Below are 22,376 nucleotides of genomic sequence, written 5' to 3' on the forward strand. Positions count from 1 at the left end.
GTAGTTGGTGTTTTAATGGATGTAAGAGTTGAGAAACTTCATTCACATAAAATATGAGAATGGAGCCGGGCTCAGTGGCTCACGCCTGTAATCCCAGCACTTTGGGAGGCTGAGGCAGGCAGATCACGAGGTCAGGAGACTGAGACCATCCTGGCTAACACAGTGAAACCCCGTCTCTACTAAAAAATACAAAAAATTATCCAGGCGTGATGGCGGGCGCCTGTGGTCCCAGCTCCTTGGGATGCTGAGGCAGGAGAATGGCGTGAACCCGGGAGGCAGAGCTTTCAGTAAGCTGAGATTGCGCCACTGCACTACAGCCTGGGAGACAGAGCAAAACTCCATCTCAAAAAAAAAAAAAAAAAAAACCATGAGAATGGAAATGGAAGAAGTTTTGTCATTGCAGTATCACAAATCTTTGAACTACTTCTGAGTTAAATGCCAGAAAGCACCTGCTGATCTACTTTAAAAATAATTTTTAACGATGTACAAGATATCTTGATTTGAATCTTTTTCAGTTTTGTTGAAAACAAATAGTTAGAAACCTTTTGACTTGCCAAAGATTTTAACAAAATCTTTAGGATTTACTTTCTCAATACCAGCAACAAAAGTTCCAAATAAACCATTTTGGCATCCCAGAGGCTTTTATACTCTAAGAGGAATGCACCATTGTTAACAAAAGACATTCTTCGCTTCCAAAACGATTCTACTTTGGAATAGAACATGCTGGGCTCTTTTATAGTGAGTTCATTGGGACAAATGGTATTTTGAAACACCCACGTTGGATTTAACCACTTTTCTGCCCAATTAAATTTTGTGGTGTTTTTTTCAAATTCTTTTCAGTTGGCTCTAGATATATCACACAATGTTTTGGTTTCAAGTATGTAAATTCCTCTCATGTTTTGTCTGGCCACAGCTCTTAAGTTATGCTAATGACAGTCTGCACAAAAAAAATAAGTAGTTACATAGCTGTCTATACACGAGAGAGAGAATAAAAAGTCTGAAAAGATGAAGTCAGAAATTTTCAGAATGTGCATGGGGTAGATTTGGGGCATAGAGTAAAATATCATTTTCAGACAGGGCCAAAAGAGAGCATCAGATTTTTGTTTTATCCATACATTTTTGTCCTTTTGATCATCTTTTTTTTGTGATGGTCTGAGAACACTCTTAAGTGGTATTGATCACTTAGCACTGGGTAAGGACTTTAACAGAAAGGATCAAACAAACTAGCTGTGAAAATCAATATCTTCCAATGACATTTAGACTTTTATTCATGCCCCAAGCAAGCTATATTATCTGTGCTGTTTATAAACGAGTTATTTTTCTTTAAAATTCTCTGAAAGTTTCACAGTAATTGTTTTTTATTCACCAGATAGCAAGTTACAATGTTGAAGTTTCTAATGCTAAAAATTAAAAAAAAAGAAACCCCTTGATGGCACTGGTAGACCTTTTGGGGTGTGAGCAAAAATTACATCAAAGATAGGAGGAATTTTCTTTCTCAAATTGTTATCAAAATCACACATTGTAATAAATGCTATAAAGGAAAAGATCAGGGTTCAGAGATGGAGAATAACAGTGGAATCCTAATTTAGATAAGAGAATAAGAGAAAGCCTCTCTAAGTAACTATTTAGGTCAAGACCCAAGGTATAAACCGGCTTCAGAAAAGTGAATGGAAATAAATATCTAGACCTCCAATCAGAAAAGAAAAACAATTCTCAAAGTGAGAAAGATATCAAACAGAATTCATTCCCAGGAAGCAAATAATCCAGAAAGTCAGCAAGAACTGTCAAATAACCCAGTCTGAATAATAATGTAACATGGAATATGAAAACAAATTGCCTTCAAGTGCTAAGCTTTATAGATCTACTTAGTAAATATGAAATCAGTAAATCAAGAGCTTAAATTCTAAATGGAAAACAAAGTAACAATGGAAAGAAAAATAGAAATTGTAAAGTTGAGGAAATAAAAACAAGTCAAAATAACATTGTCTATAAACGAAAAATTACCTGAACAGGATATACAAAGCCAATACTCAAATAAAAACAACTGGAAGGTTTAATCCAATAATAACAAATTAATAGAAAAAAAAGTAAAACAAATGGTGTAAAAATAGACATAGAAATCAGAGAAAGAAAATCTCACATTGAGGATGTTTGATGTCCCAAAAATAGTGAAGCCAACGAATAGAATGCCCCCCAAAATTGTTTAGAAATAGAACCCAGAAAAAAACTCCTTGAAATAATAAAATCTGTACATCAAAATCATCAGATTAAAATGGTACACCACATGCCCCCCAAAAAATGTACAGAGAAACATCATTGACAGATCCTGATTATTATTTAATACTGTAGTTTTTGCCTACAGTCATGAGGGAGTAAAAGAACGTGGATGTACTCTCTTTTTTTTTTTTTTTTTTTTTTTTTTTTTTTGAGACGGAGTCTCGCTCTGTCGCCCAGGCTGGAGTGCAGTGGCCGCATCTCAGCTCACTGCAAGCTCCGCCTCCCGGGTCTACGCCATTCTCCTGCCTCAGCCTCCCGAGTAGCTGGGACTACAGGCGCCCGCCACCTCGCCCGGCTAGTTTTTTGTATTTTTTAGTAGAGACGGGGTTTCACCGTATTAGCCAGGCTGGTCTCGATCTCCTGACCTTGTGATCCGCCCGTCTCGGCCTCCCAAAGTGCTGGGATTACAGGCTTGAGCCACCGCGCCCGGCCATGAACGTGGATGTACTCTCTAACCAGGAACAGTTAGAAATCTGGCCAAATATACATAAAATAAAAGTGTTTGGACATTGGACAAATTCAGTAAAGGGTTGTGATCCCTGACAGAAGGGAAATAGGTGAATCCTACAATAGCTTCCACTTTTAGCCTATAGACAATTTATGGCCCATCAGTGCAGATATAGGGAAGCTGATCAAAGTATGAGGAGTTTTCCCTGAGTTGAGGAGACAGAGATTAGAGTTCAGGGTGGCCCAGGCAACTAGATTTTAGAAGGTAGAATATCGCAGAGAGGATGACTATTCAGAGAAAAGAGCTCTGGGTAATTGAATAGAAGTCGCTTTGAGTCTTTGACTCAATAATAACCTGACCATGCATAGGATAAAATTTAACAAGACTATACAAATAACAACATGTAGAAAAAGAAAAATTACCAAGAAATAGAAGCCGAACAATATCTATAGCTTATTCAGAACCAGAATTATTCAAGTTCCTTCCAGCCAGGGCAGGATGATTTTATTAAATGCATATGAAATTTACTAGAGACACCAGAAGAAGCCTATCTGGAGCTAAACTGGTACTACAGGAACAGTGACTTTAAACATACCCTCAAAAAGCATAAAAAGTTTTAAAACAAGCCTAGAAAATATCAAACTGAATCACAAGTAGTTTAATTTCTTGCCAGAATGAAATTAATTTCCTTTAAAGAAATACAACAAAATCCAGCCCTTAACAATAAAATGTTTATGATGTTTAACATTCAATCAAAAATTGATAGACATGCAAAAATAGAAGAAAATGTATCCAAAGAAAAAAATAATTCCATAGAAACAGATACAGAAATGATAAGGTAGAATTAGTAGCAAGAATGATAAAATAATCACTTTAAAAATGTGTTTAATATGCTTAAGAATTTAAAGAAAAACATAAATGTAATGAGGAGAAAAATGGAAGATTTAAAGAATGAAACTGAGTGGAACTGCAAGAGAAGAAAAATGAAGTATCTGAAGCGAAAATTATACAAATTCAATTAGAAGATTAAGAATGAGATACCCATCCCGACTCATTTTCTGAAGCTAGCATTACCCTGATTTAAAAAAAAAAAAATGAAAACATTTTAGGAAAAAGAAACTACAGATTAATTTAATATCCATCATCTACACAGACAAAATAAATCCTTAACACTGTGATAGTAACGAATTGCATCAAATAATATGTACAAAGTATTATGTATCTTGAACAAGTGGAATTTGTCCCAGAAATGCAAAGTTTGTTTAATATTTCAAATCAATCAACGCAATTCAACAAAATAACATTAAAAAAATAAAAATAGAACGTCTTAATAGGTGCAGAAAATGCATTTGACAAAGTCAAATATATGGTAAAAATTCTCAGTTTTTATAGAATAGAAGGAATTTGATCAAAACCATCTATAAATACCCTGAAGTTAACATCACATTTACTTGTGAATAAATGAAGGCTTTCCCCCAAAGATTGTAAACAAAGTAAAAATGTTTACAACCATCATGTTTATTCAACATTGTATTGGATGTCAAAGTCAATGCAATAAGATAAGAAAAATAAACACAAGTTATACATATTGGAGAGAAAGATATAAAATTGCTTTCATTCACAGATGATGATACAATGTAAGTACCAAATTTGGAGAAATCTACAAAAAAAAACCTGTGAGAAATAGTGAGTTAAACAAGGTCACAGGATACAAGTTCAATAAGTAAAGCAGTTGTTTCTATGTTCAAATAATTAACAAATAGAAATCATTTACAAAAACATTAACAAACATAAAATAAAAAGGAAGAAATTTATAGTGAAAGCTACAACACACTTCTGAAAGGCCTACAGAAGACCCAAATAAATGGAGAAATTTACCAAGTTCATGGATTGGAATAGTATCACTAAAATTCCAATTATCTCTAAGTGGATATATAAATTCAATGCAACGCCAATCAAAACATCAGGGGACATTTTTCAAAATTGACAAGTTTTTTTTACAATTTAAGTCAAAATGTAAAGGATCTAGAATAGCCAAAACCATTTTGAAAAAGAATAAATTAGGAGAACTCACACTACTTGTTTTCAAGATTTAATGTAAACTACAGTAATTAAGACAGTGTGGCAGTGGAATAAGGATAAGCATACAGATCAATGCAACAGAATAGTTCAAAAATAGAAACATATGCATGTGGTCAACTGATTTTGACAAAAGTTCCAAGCCAATTCAGTGAGAAGGGGATAATCTTTTTAACAAATGGTACTGGAACAACTGAATACTCATGTAGGATTAAAAAAAAAGAAATCTTGATCCCACACCATACCAAAACATTAACTTGAAAAGGACCATAGACCTAAACATAAAAGCTAAAACTATAAAACTTACAGAAGAAAGTGCAGGAGAAAATCCTTGTGACCTTGGAGTTGGTAAGGATTTCTTTAGACAGGAAACAAAAAGCATGAAACATTGGACTTCTTAAAACTAAAACCTCCTGCTTTTTAAAGAAATGCCACAGGCTGGGAGAAAATATTCATAATACATATATCTGACAAAAACTGATATCTAAGTATATATCAGATGTATATAAATCTTACAATTTATAAGAACTCTTATGACTCAATGTTAGAAGACATCCACTCAGTTAAAAAAACAGGCAGAAGGTTTCGACAAACACATTTCACAAGAAAAGATATACAAATGGTCAATACATCAAAAGATGCTAAGATTATTAGTCTCAGGAAACAACAAATCAAAACCACAGTGAGATACAAACACACCACTAGTAGAATGACCAAAAATTTTAAAAGCTGACAATGCCAGGTGTTGAGGAGAATGTGGAACAAGTGGAATTGTCATAAATAATTGACGGGAATGTAAATTGTTACAATCATTTTGAGAAATGGTTTGGCAGCTTCTTACAAAATTAAACATATACTAATCATGTAATATAGCAATGACACTTCTAGGTATTTACCCAAGAAAAATGAAAACATATTTCCACAAAATGATATGTACAAGGTTATTCACAGATTTTTTTTTTATGAAAGACAAAAACTGCAAACAGCCAAAATGTCCATCAAGTAAATAAACACAATGTATAAACATATTCATACAATGAACTATTACTCAGAAGTAAAAAGAAACAAACTATTGATATACACAACATGGATAGGTTCCAAAAAGAACGCAGATAAAAGAGTATATAATGTATAGTTACGATTATTGGAAACTCTAGAAAACTAATCTAATCTACAATCATAGCAGATCAGTGGAAGTATGCGTGAAGAAAGGGTGATTGACTGGGAAGGGGAAGAAGGGAAACTTTTGGGGTGATAGAAATATTCTACATCTTAAATATGGTGGTGATTATATGTGTGTATACATTAGTCAAAATTAATCAAACTGTGAGTGCTCTTAAAATGGGTGTATCTGATACTATATAAATTGTAACTTGGAAAAATTTGCAAGGTGACATATAATATCTGATTCCCAGAATCATACTCCTGAAATAATGTGGTACATTTTATGCAAGGCTTTGTTTTAAGTTGTATTCAAATTTTATGTTAATTCATTCCTACTGTAAAAAATAGTATTTGCTCTGACAAAATAAAATAATTTTATGACTAAAAAAATGAGAAGGTATGAGAAAGTTTTTATAGCAGGGAGTATACTCTTATTGTCTAAAGAGGACATATGCACTAAAAATGCAAAGTACAGCTTCAATTCATGATAAATTGTATGATCCTGTTATTAAATATTTACCTACAATTCAGCAATTCCTGAAGCCTATTTTATTCTAGTGAATTCAAATATAATTAATGAAGTACATTTAAAAGGCATGTATAGTATGAAACTTAATTATAAAACTATTCCTATTTATCTACTTGCCTACCACCTACGTATCAGAGATTTTTGTCTGATTTTGTACACATAAATGTATGTTTGGAATCTTTCTTTTTTTATTACACTTTAAGTTCTGGGGTACATGTGCAGAACATGCAGTTTTGTTACATAGGTATACACGTGACATGGTGGTTTGCCGCACCCATCAACCCGTCAACTACATTAGGTATTTCTCCCAATGCTATCCTTCCCCTAGCCCTTCACCTGCCAACAAGCCCTGGTGTGTGATGCTCCCCTCCCTGTGTCCATGTGTTCTCATTGTTCAGCTCCCACTTATGAGTGACAACATGCAGTGTTCGGTTTCTGTTCTTGTTTTGATTTGCTGAGAATGAGTTTCCAGCTTCATCCATATCCCTACAAAGGACATGAACCCATCCTTTTTTATGGTTGCACAGTATTCCATGGTGTATATGTGCCACATTTTCTTTATCCAGTCTATCATTGATGGACATTTGTATTGGATCCAAGTATTTGCTATTGTGAATAGTGCCATGATAAACATACATGTGCATGTATCTTTATAGTAGAATGATTTATAATCCTCTGGGTGTATACCCAGTAATGGGATTGCTGGGTCAAATGGTATTTCTAGTTCTAAATTCTTGAGGAATTGCCACACTGTCTTCCACAGTGGATGAACTAATTTACACTCCCACCAACAGTGTAAAAGTGTTCCTATTTCTTCACATCCTCTCCAGCATTTGTTGTTTCCTGACTTTTTAATGATCACCATTCTAACTGGCATGAGATGGTATCTCATTGTGGTTTTGATTTGCATTTCTCTAATGACCAGTGATGATGAGTCTTATTTCGTATGTTTGTTGGCTGCATAAATGTCTTCTTTTGAGAAGTGTATATTAATATCCTTTGTCCACTTTTTGATGGGGTTGTTTGGTTTTTTTCTTGTAAATTTGTTTAAGTTTTTTTGTAGATTCTGGATATTAGCCCTTTGTCAGATGGATAGAGTACAAAAATTTTCTCCCATTCTGTAGGTTGCATTTTCACTCCAGTGATAGTTTCTTTAGCTGCACAGAAGCTCTTTAGTTTAATTAGATCCCATTTGTCAATTTTGTTGCTATTGCTTTTGGTATTTTAGACATGAAGTCTTTGCTCATGCTTATGTGCTGAATGGTATTGCCTAGGTTTTCTTCTAGGATTTTTATGGTTTTAGGTCTTACGTTTAAGTCTTTAATCCATCTTCAGTTAATTTTTGTATAAGATGTAAGGAAGGAGTCCAGTTTCAATTTTCTGCATATAGCTAGCCAGTTTTTCCAACACCATTTATTAAATAGAGAATGCTTTCCCTATTGCTTGTTTGTGTGAGGTTTGTCAAAGATCAGATGGTTGTAGATGTGTGGTGTTATTTCTGAGGCTTCTATTCTGTTCCATTGGTCTATATATCTGTGTTGGTACAAGTACCATGCTGTTTTGGTTACTGTAGCTTTGTAGTATAGTTTGAAGTCAGGTAGCGCAATGCCTCCAGCTTTGTTCTTTTTGCTTAGGATTGTCTTGGCTATGCAGGCTCTTTTCTGGTTCCATGTGAAGTTTAAAGTAGTTTTTTCCAATTTTGTGAAGAAAGTCAGTGGGAGCTTAAAGGGGATAACATTGAATCAATAAATTTCTTTGGGCAGTATGGCCATTTTCACAATATTGATTCTTCCTATCCAGGAGCATGGAAGATTTTTCCATTTGTCTGTGTCCTCTCTTACTTCCTTGAGCAGTGGTTTGTAGTTCTCCTCGAAGAGGTCCTTCACATCCCTTGTAAGTTGTATTCATAGGTATTTTATTTTCTTAGTAGCAGTTGTGAATGGGAGTTTACTCATGATTTGGCTCTCTATCTGTTATTGATGTATAGGAATGCTTGTGATTTTTGCACATTGATTTTTGTATCCTGAGATTTTGCTGAAGTTGTTTGTCAGCTTAAGGAGGTTTTGGGCTGAGACGATGGGGTTTTCTAAATATACAATCAAGTCATCTGCAGACAGAGACAATTTGACTTCCTCTTTTCCTATTTAAATACCCTTCATTTCTTTCTCTTGCCTGATTGCCCTAGCCAGAACTTCCAATACTATGTTGAATAGGAGTGGTGAGAGAGGGCATTCTTGTCTTGTACCAGTTTTCAAAGAGAATGCTTCTAGTTTTTGCCTATTCAGTATGATATTGGCTGTGGGTTTGTCATAAATATCTCTAATTATTTTGAGATTCATTCCACTGATACCTAGCTTATTGAGAGATTTTAGCATGAAGGGGTGTTGAATTTTGTCAAAGGCCTTTTCTGCAACTATTGAGATAATCACGTGGTTTTTGTCACTGATTCTGTTTATGTAATGGATTACATTTATTTATTTGCATATGTTAAACCAGCCTTGCATCCCAGGGATGAAGCCAACTTGATTGTGGTGGATAAGCTTTTTGATGTGGGGTTCAATTCGGTTTGCCAGTATTTTATTGAGGATTTTTGCATCGATGTTCATCAGGGATATTGGCCTGAAATTTTCTTTTTATGTTGTGTCTCTGCAAGATTTTGGTGTCAGGATGATGCTGGCCTCACAAAATGAGTTTGGGAGGATTCCCTCTTTTTCTATTGTTTGGAATAATTTCAGAAGGAATGGTACCAGCTCCTCTTTGTACCTCTGGTAGAATTTGGCTGTGAATCCGTCTGGTCCTGGACTTATTTTGGTTGGTAGGCTATTAATTACTGCATCAATTTCAGACTTTGTTATGGACCTATTCAGGGATTTGACTTCTTCCTGGTTTAGACTTGGGAGGGTGTGGGTGTACGTGTCCAGGAATTTATCCATTTCTTCTAGATTTTCTAGTTTATTTGCAGAGAGGTGTTTATAGTATTCTCTGACGGTAGTTTGTATTTCTGTGGGATCAGTGGTGATATCCTCTTTATGATATTTTATCACGTCTATTTGATTCTTCTCTCTTTTCTTCTTTACTAGTCTGGCTAGTGGTCTATCTATTTTGTGGATCTTTTGAAAAAACCGGCTCCCGGATTCATTGATTTTTTGAAGGGTTTTTCATGGCTCTATCTCCTTCAGTTCTGCTCTAATCTTAGTTATCTCTTGTTTTCTGCTAGCTTTTGGGTTTGTTTGCTCTTTCTTCTCTAGTTCTTTTAATTTTGATGTTAGGGTGTTGATTTTAGATATCTCCTGCTTTCTCTTGTGGGCATTTAGTACTATAAATTTCCCTCTACACACTGTTTTAAATGTGTCCCAGAGATTCTGGTACATTGTGTCTTTGTTCTCATTGATTCCAAAAACATATTTATTTCTTCCTTCATTTTGTTATTTACCCAGTAGTCATTCAGGAGCAGGTTGTTCAGTTTCTGTATAGTTGTGTGGTTCTGAGTGAGTTTCTTAATCCTGTTCCAATTTGATGGCACTGTGGTCTGAGAGACTGTTGGTTATGATTTCTGTTCTTTTGCATTTGCTGAGGAGTATTTTGATTCCAATTATGTGGTCAAGTTCGGAATAAGTGCGATGAGGTGCTGAGAAGAATGTATACTCTGTTGATTTGGGGTGGAGAGTTCTGTAGATGTCTATTAGGTCTGCTTGGTCCAGAGCTGAGTTCAAGTCCTCAATATCCTTGTTATTTTTCTGCCTCATTGATCTGTCTAATATTGACAGTGGGATGTCAAAGTCTCCCACTATTATTGTGTGGGAGTCTAAGTCTCTTTATAGGACTCTAAGTACTTGCTTTTTGAGTCTGAGTCCTCCTGTATTGGGCACATATATATTTAGGATAGTTAGTTCTTGATGCATTGATCCCTTTACCATTATGTAATGCCCTTCTTTGTCTCTTTTGAGTTCTGTTGGTCTAAAGTCTGTTTTATCAGAGATTAGGATGGCAACTCTTGCTTTTTTTTTTTTTTGGTTTTCCATTTGCTTGGTAAATATTCCTTCATCCCTTTATTTTGAGCCTAAGTGTGTCTTTGCAGGTGAGATGGGTCTCCTGAATACAGCACACTGATTAGTCTTAACTCTTTATCCAATTTGCCAGTCTGTGTCTTTTAATTGGGGCATTTAACCCATTTACATTTAAGATTAATATTGTTACGTGTGAATTTGATCCTGTCATTATGATGCTAGCAGGTTATTTTGCGCATTAGTGATGCAGTTTCTTTAAAGTGTCGATGGACTTTACAATTTGGTATGTTTTTCTAGTGGCTGGAACTGGTTGTTCCTTTCCGTATTTTGTGCTTCCTTCAGGAGCTCTTGTAAGGCAGGCCCGTTGGTGACAAAATCTTTCAGCATTTGCTTATCTGTAAAAGACTTTATTTCTCCTTCACTTATGAAGCTTAGTTTGGCTGGATATGAAATTTGGAATTGGAAATTCTTTTCTTTGAGAATGTTGAATATTGGCCCCTGCTGTCTTCTGGCTTGTAGGTTTTCTGCTGAGAGACTCGCTGTTAGTCTTATGGGCTTCCCTTTGTGGATAACCTGACCTTTCTCTCTGGCTGCCCTTAACATTTTTTCCTTCATTTCAACCTTGGTGAATCTGACGATTATGTGTCTTGGGGTTGCTCTTCTCGAGGAGTATCTTTGTGGTGTTCTCTGTATTTCCTGAATTTGAATGTTGGCCTGTCTTGCTAGGTTGGGGAAGTTCTCCTGGATAATATCCTGAAGAGTGTTTTTCAGCTTGGTTCCATTCTCCCTGTCACTTTCAGGTAATCAAACGTAGATTTGGTCTTGTCACATAGTCCCATATTTCTTGGAGGTTTTGTTTGTTCCTTTTTATTCTTTTTTCTCTAATCTTGTCTTCTCGCTTTATTTCATTAAGTTGATCTTCAATCTCTGATATCCTTGCTTCTGCTTGATCAATTCAGTTATCTCCCCCTGGATATTACAAACCATGTTATAGGGAGGTGGACGCCCCCCACGATATGGGGAGTAATATCACACCCCTCTCCCCACCCTGGATATTACAAAACATGTCATGGGGGTTGGACACCCCCCGGTGATATGGGGAGTAACATCACCCCCCTTTCCCCCCACTGGATATTATGAACCATGTCACAGGGGGGTAAACACCTCCATGATATGGGGAGTAATATCACACCCCTCTCCCCCCCTGGATATTATGAACCTTGTCATGGGGGGTGGACACCCTTTGCCATATGGGGAGTAATATCACCTCTCCCCTAACTGGATATTATGAACCGTGTCACAGTGGGGGAAAAATCCCCCATGATATGGGGAGTAATGTCACCCCACTCTCACCCCCTGGATGTTATGAACCATGTCACAGGGGGGTAAACATCCCCCACAATAGGGGGAGTAATATCACCCCACTCTCCCACCCCCTGGATATTACAAGCCGTGTCACAGGGGGGTAAACAATCCCCATGATAGGGGGAGTAATTTCACCCCCCTCCTCCCCCTAAATGTTAGGAACCATGTCACACGGGGGTGGACACCCCCCATGATGTGATGTAGGGAGTAATATTACCCCCCTCTCCCACTCCCAATATTACCAACCATATCATGAAGGGTGGACACCCCCCACAATATGGGGAGCAATATCACCCCACTCTTCCCTGCTGGATATTACAAACCATATAACAGGGGGATGCAGACACAAGGCATTAACGATATTTTGAGTAATATTATCTTTCCTTTTGAACATTATGAACAATATGACAGAGGGGTGTACACCTCCTGCGATATTGGGAGTAATGTCATCCTCTCCCCCACTGGATATTAGGAACCATATTACAGGGGGATGTATTCCCCTTCAAGATTGGAAGGAAGATCATACTTGCCCTCCCTAGATATTTGAAACAATACCATAGGGGGTTGTACACTTTTACGATATTGGGAGTAATATCATCCTTTCTCCCCCTGGAAATTAGGAACAATATCACAGGGGTGGTGTAATCCCCTGAGATATTTAGGAAAATATTATCCTCTCCTCCCCTCAATATTAGGAACAATATTACAAGGGTGGTGTAAAGTACCTGCCAAATTGGGAAAAATACTATCCTCTCTCTCCCGTATATTAGAAACAATAACACAGGGGGAATGTACACCCACTGCCATATTGGGAATAATATCATACTTGCCCCACCCCCTGGAAGTTAGGAACAACATCACAGCTGCGGGGGGACACTTTTACGACATTGGGAGTAATATCATACTATCTCCCCCTGGAAATTAGGAATAATATCACAGAGGTGGTGTAGACCCTCTGCAATATTTAGGATAATGTTATCTCCCCCTTCGATATTAGGAACAATATTACAAGGGAGGTGTAAATTACCTACCAAATTGGAGGTTATACTCTCCTCTCCCTCCCTGTATTTTAGAAAATATAACACAGGGGAAATGTACACCAGTGCAATATTGGGAGTAATATCTTCCTCTCCCCACCTGGATATTAGGAACAATAACATGGGCGGGGCGTACACCCCTCTCGATATTGAATGTAATGTCATCCTCTCCCTCCCTTTTTATTACGAACAATATTCCAGGGGGGTGTACAACCCCTGCAATATTGAAAGTAGTATCATCCATTTCCCCAAGGATTTTAGGAACAACATCACAGGGGTAGAGTACACCTGCTGCGATTTCGGGAGTAACATCATCCTCTCATTGCCTGGATATTATAAACTACATCACAGGGGGGTGCATACACCCTCTGATATTGGGAGTAATATAATCCTCTCCTTCCCTATATATTAGGAGCAATATCACAGGGGGTGGTGTAAACTTCTTGCGATATGGGAAGTAGTATCACTCCCCTCTCTCGCCCTGGATATTACGAATGGTATCACAGAGAGGTGGACACCCTTTGCGATATGGGAGTAATATCACCCCCCTCTCCCGCCCTGGATATTATGACATATCACAGGGGGGTGGACACCCTCTGAGATGCGGGGAATAATATCACCCCCTTCTCCCTTACAGGATATTACAAACCATATCACAGGGGGTGGACACCTCCCACGATATTGGGAATAATATCATCCTCTCCCCCCTGGATATTAGGAACAATATTATGGGGGGTTGTACACCTCCTGTGATATTAGAAGTAATATCATCCTCCTCCCCACGGATATTAAGAACAATATCATAGGGGGGATGTACACGCCCTGTGATATTGAAAGTAGTAATATCCTCTCTACCACGGGATATTAGGAACCATATAAGGGGAGTGTGTACAATCCCTGTGGCATTGAAAGTAATATTCTCCTCTCCCCCTTTGGATATTAGGAACTATATCATAGGTAGGGTATACACCACCCGCGATATTTGGAGTAATATCATCCTCTCGTCCCATGGATATGAGAAACAATATCACAGGGGAGGTGTACACCCCATGTGATATTGTGTGTAATATCATTCTTCCCCACCCCCTGCAATATTGGGGTGTAATACCATTCTCTCCCTTCCTGGACATTATGAACAATATCACTACTAAGTGATATATTAGGAGTAATACATCCATATGATATTATGATGAATATCACAGGGTGTACACCCACTGTGATATTAGAAGTAACATCTCCTTAAAATATTAGGAAGAATATCATACACCCATTGTGACTTTACAAGTAATATCTCCCAAAAATGTTACAACTAATATCGCAGGGTGTACACTCTCAGTAATATTAGGAGTAATATCTCCCTAGAATATTACAAATACACATGGTGTACACCCACTGTGATATTAGGAAGACTATCACCAGGTATACACCCACTGTGACTTTAGAAGAAATATCTCCATAAAATAATACAAAAATATCACAGTGTATACAGTAATATCTCAGAATATTACAAATAATATCACAGGGTGTACACCCACTCTGATATTAGAAGTAATATCTCCCTAGGATATTATGAATAATATCACAAGGTGTACACCCACTGTGATAATAGGAATAATACCTCCCTAGGATATTACAAATAATGTCACAGGCTGTACACCCACTATGACATTAGGAGTAATATCTCCCTAGGATATTACGAATAACATCACAGATTTTACACCCATGGTGTGCACCCACTGTGATATTAGGAGTAATACCTGCACAGGATATAACAAATAATAGTACAGGGCATACACACAAGGTGTACACCCACTGTGATATTAGGAGAAATATCTCCCTAGGATATTATGAATAACATCACAGAGTGTACACACATGGTATACACCCTCTGTGGCATTAGGAACAATAACTTTCTAAGACATTACGCATAACATCACAGAATGTACACACATGGTTTACACCCACCGTGACATTAGGCATAATATCTCCCTTGGATATTACGAATAACACCAAAGGGTATACACACATGGTGTACACCACTGTGATATTAGGAGTAATTTCTCCCTAGAATATTATGAATAACATCACAAGGTGTTCATTCATGGTGCACACCCACTGTGATATTAGGAGTAATATCTCTCCAGGATATTACAAATAATATCACAGGGTGTACACCCACTGTGATATTAGAAGTAATGTCTTCCTAGGATATTACTTTTCATATAAAAGGGTGTACATCCACTGTGATATTGGGAGCAATATTTCTCTAGGATGTTACAAATAATATCACGGAGTGTACGCCCACTGTGATATTAGGAGTAATAATTCCCTAGGTTATTATGAATAATATCACAGGATGTACACCCACTGTGATATTAGGAGCAATATCTTCCTAGGATATTACAGATAATTTCAAAGGATGTGCACACGTGGTATATATCTACTGTGATATTAGGAGTAATATCTACCTAGGATATTACAAATAATATCACAGGGTGTACACCCACTGTGATATTAACAGTAATTTTTTTAGGTTATTATGAATAATATCACAGAGTGTACAAACATGGTGTACACTCACTGTAATATCAGGAGTAATATCTCCGTAAAATATTAGGAATAATATCACAGGATGTACACCCACTGTGATATTAGGAGTAATATCTTTGTAGGATATTACAAATAATATCACAGGGTGTATGCCCACTATGACATTAGAAGCAATATCTCCCTAGGATATCAAAAATAATATCACAGGGTGTACAACCTCTGCATCCCGGGTTCTAAAGGATTCTCCTGCTTCTGCCTCCTGAGTGGCTGGGATTACAGGTGCCCACCACCACGCCTGGCTAATTTTGTATTTTCAGTAGAGATGGGATATCACAGTGCTGGTCAGGCTGGTCTGAAACTGTTGACCTCAGGTGATCCACCAGCCTCGGCCTTCCAAAGTGCTGGGATTACAGGTGTGAGCAAATGTGCTCGGCAAAGAGTTATATATTAAATAAATTTGGAAACATGGCTCCCATATTTGAGTATGCATTTACTTTTATGAAGAAATTATGTCAGAAAACCTAAGGATGATAATAAATATGAAAAGTAACTGGCATGTAAAAAGGTCTTTTGATTAAGAACTATAAGGTTCAATTTCATTTTTAGATAATGTGATCCTAGCTCTTGTATAGTGCTTATAAATATTCTACATCAAAGGAATTCTACATCAAAGGAATTTGTAGCAGTGTCAGAATAAAATCAAGTGTATTTCACTGCTTCTTAATTTTTAAATTAGACTGAGTTTGTTTTCTTAGAGAGAGAAGAACTTTTTTTTTTTTTTTCTGAGAAGAGTAGGCCATATTTTACTGAGATTTTACTGAGATCTTGGATTTGTTACATATTATGTTTTGGTCTTCTAACATTCTCCAGTGGATTTTCTCTAAAGTATGTATGCACAGAAAGACTTGAATAGCAAAAAAGTAAATCATGTAATTCTGAGATTTTTGGGTTTGTCACAACTGAGAAATATTGCTGAGGGTGTATGATCCTCAAGTGTGAAAATGTTCCTCGTGAATTGCTTGTATCCAAAATATACACACGGCATTAAGTGCTGGTTTTTATCTTTTGTTTTTCCAATCCTTTTTTCTTCTCAAGGTGTCCAAGTCACACAGAACCACAGAATCTTACAGGTGTCTCAGAATTCCTTCTCCTGGGACTCTCAGAGGATCCAGAACTGCATCCAGTCCTCACTGGGCTGTTCCTGTCCATGTGCCTGGTCGCGGTGCTGGGGAACCTGTTCATCATCCTGGCGGTCAGCCCTGACTCCCACCTCCACACCCCCATGTACTTCTTCCTCTCCAACTTGTCCTTGCCTGACATCAGTTTCACCTTGGCCATGGTCCCCAAGATGATTGTGGACATGCAATCGCATAGCAGAGTCATCTCCCACACGGACTGCCTGGCACAGATGTCTTTCTTTGTCCTTTTTGCATGTATAGATGACATGCTCCTGACTGTGATAGCCTATAACTGATTTGTGGCCATCTGTCACCCCCTGCACTACCCAGTCATCATGAATCCTCACTTCTGTGTCTTCTTAGTTTTGGTGTCTTTTTCGTCAGCGTGTTGGATTCCCAGCTGCACAGTTGGATTGTTACGATTCACCTGCTTCAAGAATGTGGAAACCTCTGATTTTTTCTGTGACCGATCTCAACTTCTCAACCTTGCCTGTTCTGACTGTGTCATCAATAACATATTCATACATTTAGATAGTACTATATTTGGTTTTCTTCTCATTTCAGGGATCCTTTTGTCTTACTATAAAATTGTCCCCTCCACTCTAAGAATTCCATCGTCAGACGGGAAGTATAAAGCCTTCTCCACCTGTGGCTCTCACCTGGCAATTGTTTGCTTATTTTATGGAACAGGCACTGGCGTGTACCTGACTTCAGCTGTGTCACTATCCCCCAGGAATGGTGTGATAGCATCAGTGTTGTACACTGTGGTCACCCCCATGCTGAACCCCTTCATCTGCAGACTGAGAAACAGGGGCATTCAAAGTGCCCTGTGGAGGCTGCGGAGCAGAACAGTCTAATCTCATGATCTGTTCTGTCCTTTTTCTTGTGTGGGTTAGAAAGGGCAACCACATTAAGTCTCTACATCTGCAAATCCTGCCCCCTTCCTCACATTATTTTTGTTGCTTGATGGCTTTTATTCCTTTCCACATTTCCTATGTGAATATTGCTTTCTTTGTTATGCCTTTAACTGGAATGGGTGAGTATTCTGGGATCCTTTGTTTAGCATAAACCTCATGACTGAATCCTCTATACCTAGGTGGCCTCCTTTAGTTTCTGAGCAATAACCCTGTTGTCCAGGTGGAATAACAACCATCTTTTTATATACAGGAAGTCCTCACTTCATTTTGTAATTCCCTGAAAATTGACTTTCTGGAAACAATGTACAGCAGGTCCTCCAATACCATTGGTTTGTTCAAAGTTGTCTAGTTCTAATGTTGATGAGGAATACATTGGCTTCACTCTACATAATTTTGCTTAAACGTGCAGTTTTCAAGAGACTATCAAAAATGTTAAGTAAGGAATACCGTGTACATCAAATTCACATCCTTTCCCACAGTTCGTGTGGAATTCCTTTATAAACTGCTTCTAGGGAATCTATTTAGGCAGGTTATGTGTAGAGATCCATGTCACCGCTCCTCAATCTTAGCTTTGACTGAAATCACCTGGGTAGCTTGCAAATGAGGAGGCCTGAGTCTCATTATTTAAGATTCTGATTTACTTGCACCTGTGTGGGTATGCAGATTTTTTTTTTTTTTTTAAGCAAAAGAGATGGTTCCAATGATGAAGTTCCTGGGGGGATCAAGCTCTGATGAGTAAGAATAAAACTTAATTGTAATATAATTTCTTCAAATGTTATCTTCAAATGCATTGTACTTCAACACTATAAAAAATTTTTATTATGCTGTTTTTCTTACCACTTAGCATTTTCATTTTACATTTGTTGAAGTTACAGATTTATACACACATTGATTGCTGCTTTATTTCACACTTGTACATATATAAAATGGGAAATAGAAAAGAATAAAATGGTCACAGTATCCCTAAAGTTTCTCATTCTGAAACATTTTTAAAATCTTTGTCTTTAATAAGTTTGTTTCAATTAAGAAACTATGGTATACACACACAATAAAGTATTATTCAAACTAAAAGGAATAAAATCCTCTCCACTGCCGCAAAAATGGATGAGATTGCAGGTCAGTATATTAAACGAAATAAGCCAGGAGCAGAATGACAAATGTTACATGTCCTCACTTATATGTAGGAACAAAAAAGAAAACCTTGACCAGGTGTAGTGGCTCATGCCTGTAATCCCAGCACTTTGGGAAGCCAAGTCAGATGGATCACTTGAGGCCACAAGTTTGAGACCAGCCTGGCAAACATGGTGAAACCACATCTCTACTAAAAATACAAAAATTACCTGGGCATGGTTGTGCATGCCTGTAGTCCCAGCTACTTGGGAGGCTGAGGCTGGAGAATTGCTTGAATCTAAAAGGCAGAGGTTGCAGTGAGCCAAGATCTTGCCTCTATACTCCAACCCGGGCAACAGAACGAGACTCCAACAACCACATACACACAAAAGGAGTCTCATGAAGGTGGAGATTATAAAGGTGGTTAGCAGAGGCTAGAAAGAAAAAGGGTGGGATAGGGAATGAAGAGAAGTTGATAATTGGGTACAAAACACAGAAAGATGGAACAAATGAGTTCTAGTGTTTGATAGTACAGTATGGAAATTTTAATTCACAAAAACCTCTTGCGTATTTCCAGATGGCTTAGAAAGAAGCTTCCTAACTTTCTCATTGTGATGGTTTTTAAGTTATTCTCTTTCTCCTCCAATTACACCCTTCTATACTCTTCTTTTTTAGGCTAGATTGGAGCTCTTGAAATCATCCTGTATTTTTATTTATTTATTTATTTATTTATTTATTTATTTATTTATTGAGAAGGAGTTTCATTCTTGTTGCCCAGGTTGGAGTGCAATGGCATGATCTTGGCTCACCAAAAACTCCGCCTCCTGGGTTCAAGCAATGCTCCTGCCTCAGCCTCCCTAGTAGCTGAGATTACACACCACCACGCCCACCTAACTTTTATTTTTAGTAGAGACGGGGTTTCTCCCTGTTGGTCAGGCTGGTCTTGAACTCCCAACCTCAGGTGACCCGCCCACCTCAGCCTCCCAAAATGTTAGGATTACAGGCGTGAGCACCCACACCCAACCCGTGCTACATCTTTACCTGTTGTCTGTTGTTGTTTGTTTGTTCTTGATCCCAGAAATTACTTCTCACATATATGTTCAAATGGTTTTTAACATGAGTGCCAAGAAAGTTCATTGGTGGAAATGCAGCCTTTTCAACAAATGGTGTTGGAGAAGCTTGATTTCCACATGCAGAGAAATGAAGATGGACCATATGTCACACCAGATGCAAAAACTAACACAAACCGGATAAAAGACCTAACCCCAAGAGCTAAAACTATAATATGCCTAAAAGAAAATGCTGGCAAAACCTTTATGACATCAGAGTGGGCAATGCTTTCTGGGATATGACACCAAAAGCATAGGCAACAAAAGAAAATTAGATTCCTTGGATTACAGCTAAATGAGAAACACTTTTGTGCATCAAAAAATGCTATGAACTGAGTGAAAAAATAACCCATGGATTAGGAAAAATATTTGCAAATCATATATTTGAAAAGAGGCTGATATCCATAATATGCAAAGAACCGCTAGAACTAAACAACAAGAAACCCAAGGCATCCCATTAACAATGATCAGAAGACTTGAGTAGACATCTCCCTAGGAAAGATATACCAATGGCAAATAACCATATAAAATGATATTCAAAATCACTAATCATAGGGAAGGGCAAATCAAATCAAAAATGTGATAGCACACATTAGGATGAATATGATAAACAAACAAGCAATGGTGAAAATTAGAGGGAAGTAGGAATGCTCCAACATGATCAGAGGGAATGTAAAACTGCAGGAACAGGGAAAATAGTATGGAGTGTACTTGAAAAATTAGAAACAGAATTATCAGATGATCCTGCAGTTGCATTTGTGGGTACCTACCAAAAAGAATTAGAAGCCAGGAGTGGAAGAGATATTTGTACACCCATATTCATAGCAGCGTTTTTCACAGTAGCCAAAATGTGGAAGCAACCCAATGGTCCATGGACAGATGAATGAAAAAGCACACTGCAGCTCATTCATACAATGGAATTCAGCCTTAAAAAGGCAGGCACTTCTGGCCAGTGCGGTGGCTCACGCCTGTAATCCCAGCATCTTGGGAGGCCAAGGTGGGCGGATCACCTGAGGTCAGGAGTATGAAACCAGCCTGGCCAAAACGGCGAAAGCTCATCTCTACTAAAAATGATAGAATTAGTTGGGCATGGTGGCACACGTTTCTAATCCCAGCTACTCAGTAGACTGAGACACAAGAATTGTTTGAACCCAGGATGTGGAAGTTGCAGTGAGCCGAGATCGTGCCACTATACTCCAACCTGGGCTTTGTCTCAAAAAAAAAAAAAAAAAAAAAATTAAACATGGTATGATTCCACTTACATCAAGACTCTAGAGTAGTTAAACTCATAGAATTGCAAAATAGAATGGTGGCCCCCGGGGGGGGTGAGAGAGAGGAATGGAGAGTTTATAATATGGGTACAATTTCCATTTTGAAAGATAAAAATGTTCTGGAGATGAGGGAGGTGATGGTTGCTAAACAATGTGAATGTACTTAATGTCATTAAACTGTAAACTTAAAAATAGTGGAAATTGTAAATGTTTATACTGGCCATTCTACATGAAATAATATATATTTATAATTTTTAATATTTCAATGTGGTATGTTTTACCATAATAAAATATGAAAATTAAAGCAATTGAATCTTTAAAAAGAAAAGAAAGAGGCGAATAATACACACAGGATTTCTGCTGATTAGAGGAAGAGCCCAAAAATGGACGCTCATTTTTCTCCTCTTCTTGCTGCATTATTATGAGGAAATCGTTAGAGATGGGCGAACTTCGGTGAATTTGGCTAATGAAGAGCTCTGTGCCTTGAGCCCCCGAGGCCATGGAATAATAAATACTCAGTCTGTACCTCCAGCCCTGCAGTGTGAGGTTCCAGTCAGGTGGGCTCCACACCTGTCACCTGCATCAGGAGGCTCATGTCTGACCTTGTCTTCTTGCCCGGCTTGAGGACGGAGTCTGAGCCTCCATCGTGCACCACGCAGGGAAGACAGTGGACCGGTTCTCCGTGGTCGTGGCCCGGCAGAGGGGAAGCGCAGTTCAGTGAGTGCTGAGGGACGCTGGGGAGCCTTGTTTTGTTTCCTCGTCCTCAGGACAAACAGAGGAGTGCGGTGGGCAGATGGGAAGAGACCAGTGTGCAAACTGTCAGCTCAGCGGACTGTGGGGTTTCTGTTTTTGGTTGTGGTGGGGGTCTCAGAAATCTTATTCAAAATTTTGGTTTCCTCCCACACTGGTTGTCCCTTTCATGGACATCTCACCCATGATAGCAGCAAATGAGTCCCTCTAAACTATTCCTTAAGCACAACATAAAGATTATGAAGGTGATGATGAGGATAAAGAGGATGATGACAGACACCATGGCATCATGAACCCTTACTGAAGGCTTCCTAAATACCAGGCTCTGAGCTCTGTGGTCTATGCAGCTTCTTTCATTTCATCCTTGTAGTCTTCTCCCAGTTATTAGTGCACATTTCATTATTATTTTACAGACTAGAAAAGAAGCAATGCATTTTCATATAACTTGTACCAGATCATGAAGTCGAAAAGGGTGAAGTCCCATTTGAACCAGGCAGTCTAAGTCCAGACACCTAAGCTAAGGACAGGAGTTATGTCTTACATGAATTTTAAAACAAGCCCCACCTATTTGAGTAAGCAATTACT

General features: G+C 38.0%; 1 pseudogene; it reads left to right on the forward strand.

Annotated features, from left to right (window-relative positions):
* Positions 1-13,356: 13,356 nt before the first annotated feature.
* On the forward strand, positions 13,357-17,557 carry LOC105487035 (olfactory receptor 7E24-like; annotated as a pseudogene).
* Positions 17,558-22,376: the final 4,819 nt, after the last annotated feature.

Source organism: Macaca nemestrina, chromosome 12 (genome assembly GCF_043159975.1).
Source record: "Macaca nemestrina isolate mMacNem1 chromosome 12, mMacNem.hap1, whole genome shotgun sequence".
Taxonomy (NCBI): domain Eukaryota; kingdom Metazoa; phylum Chordata; class Mammalia; order Primates; family Cercopithecidae; genus Macaca; species Macaca nemestrina.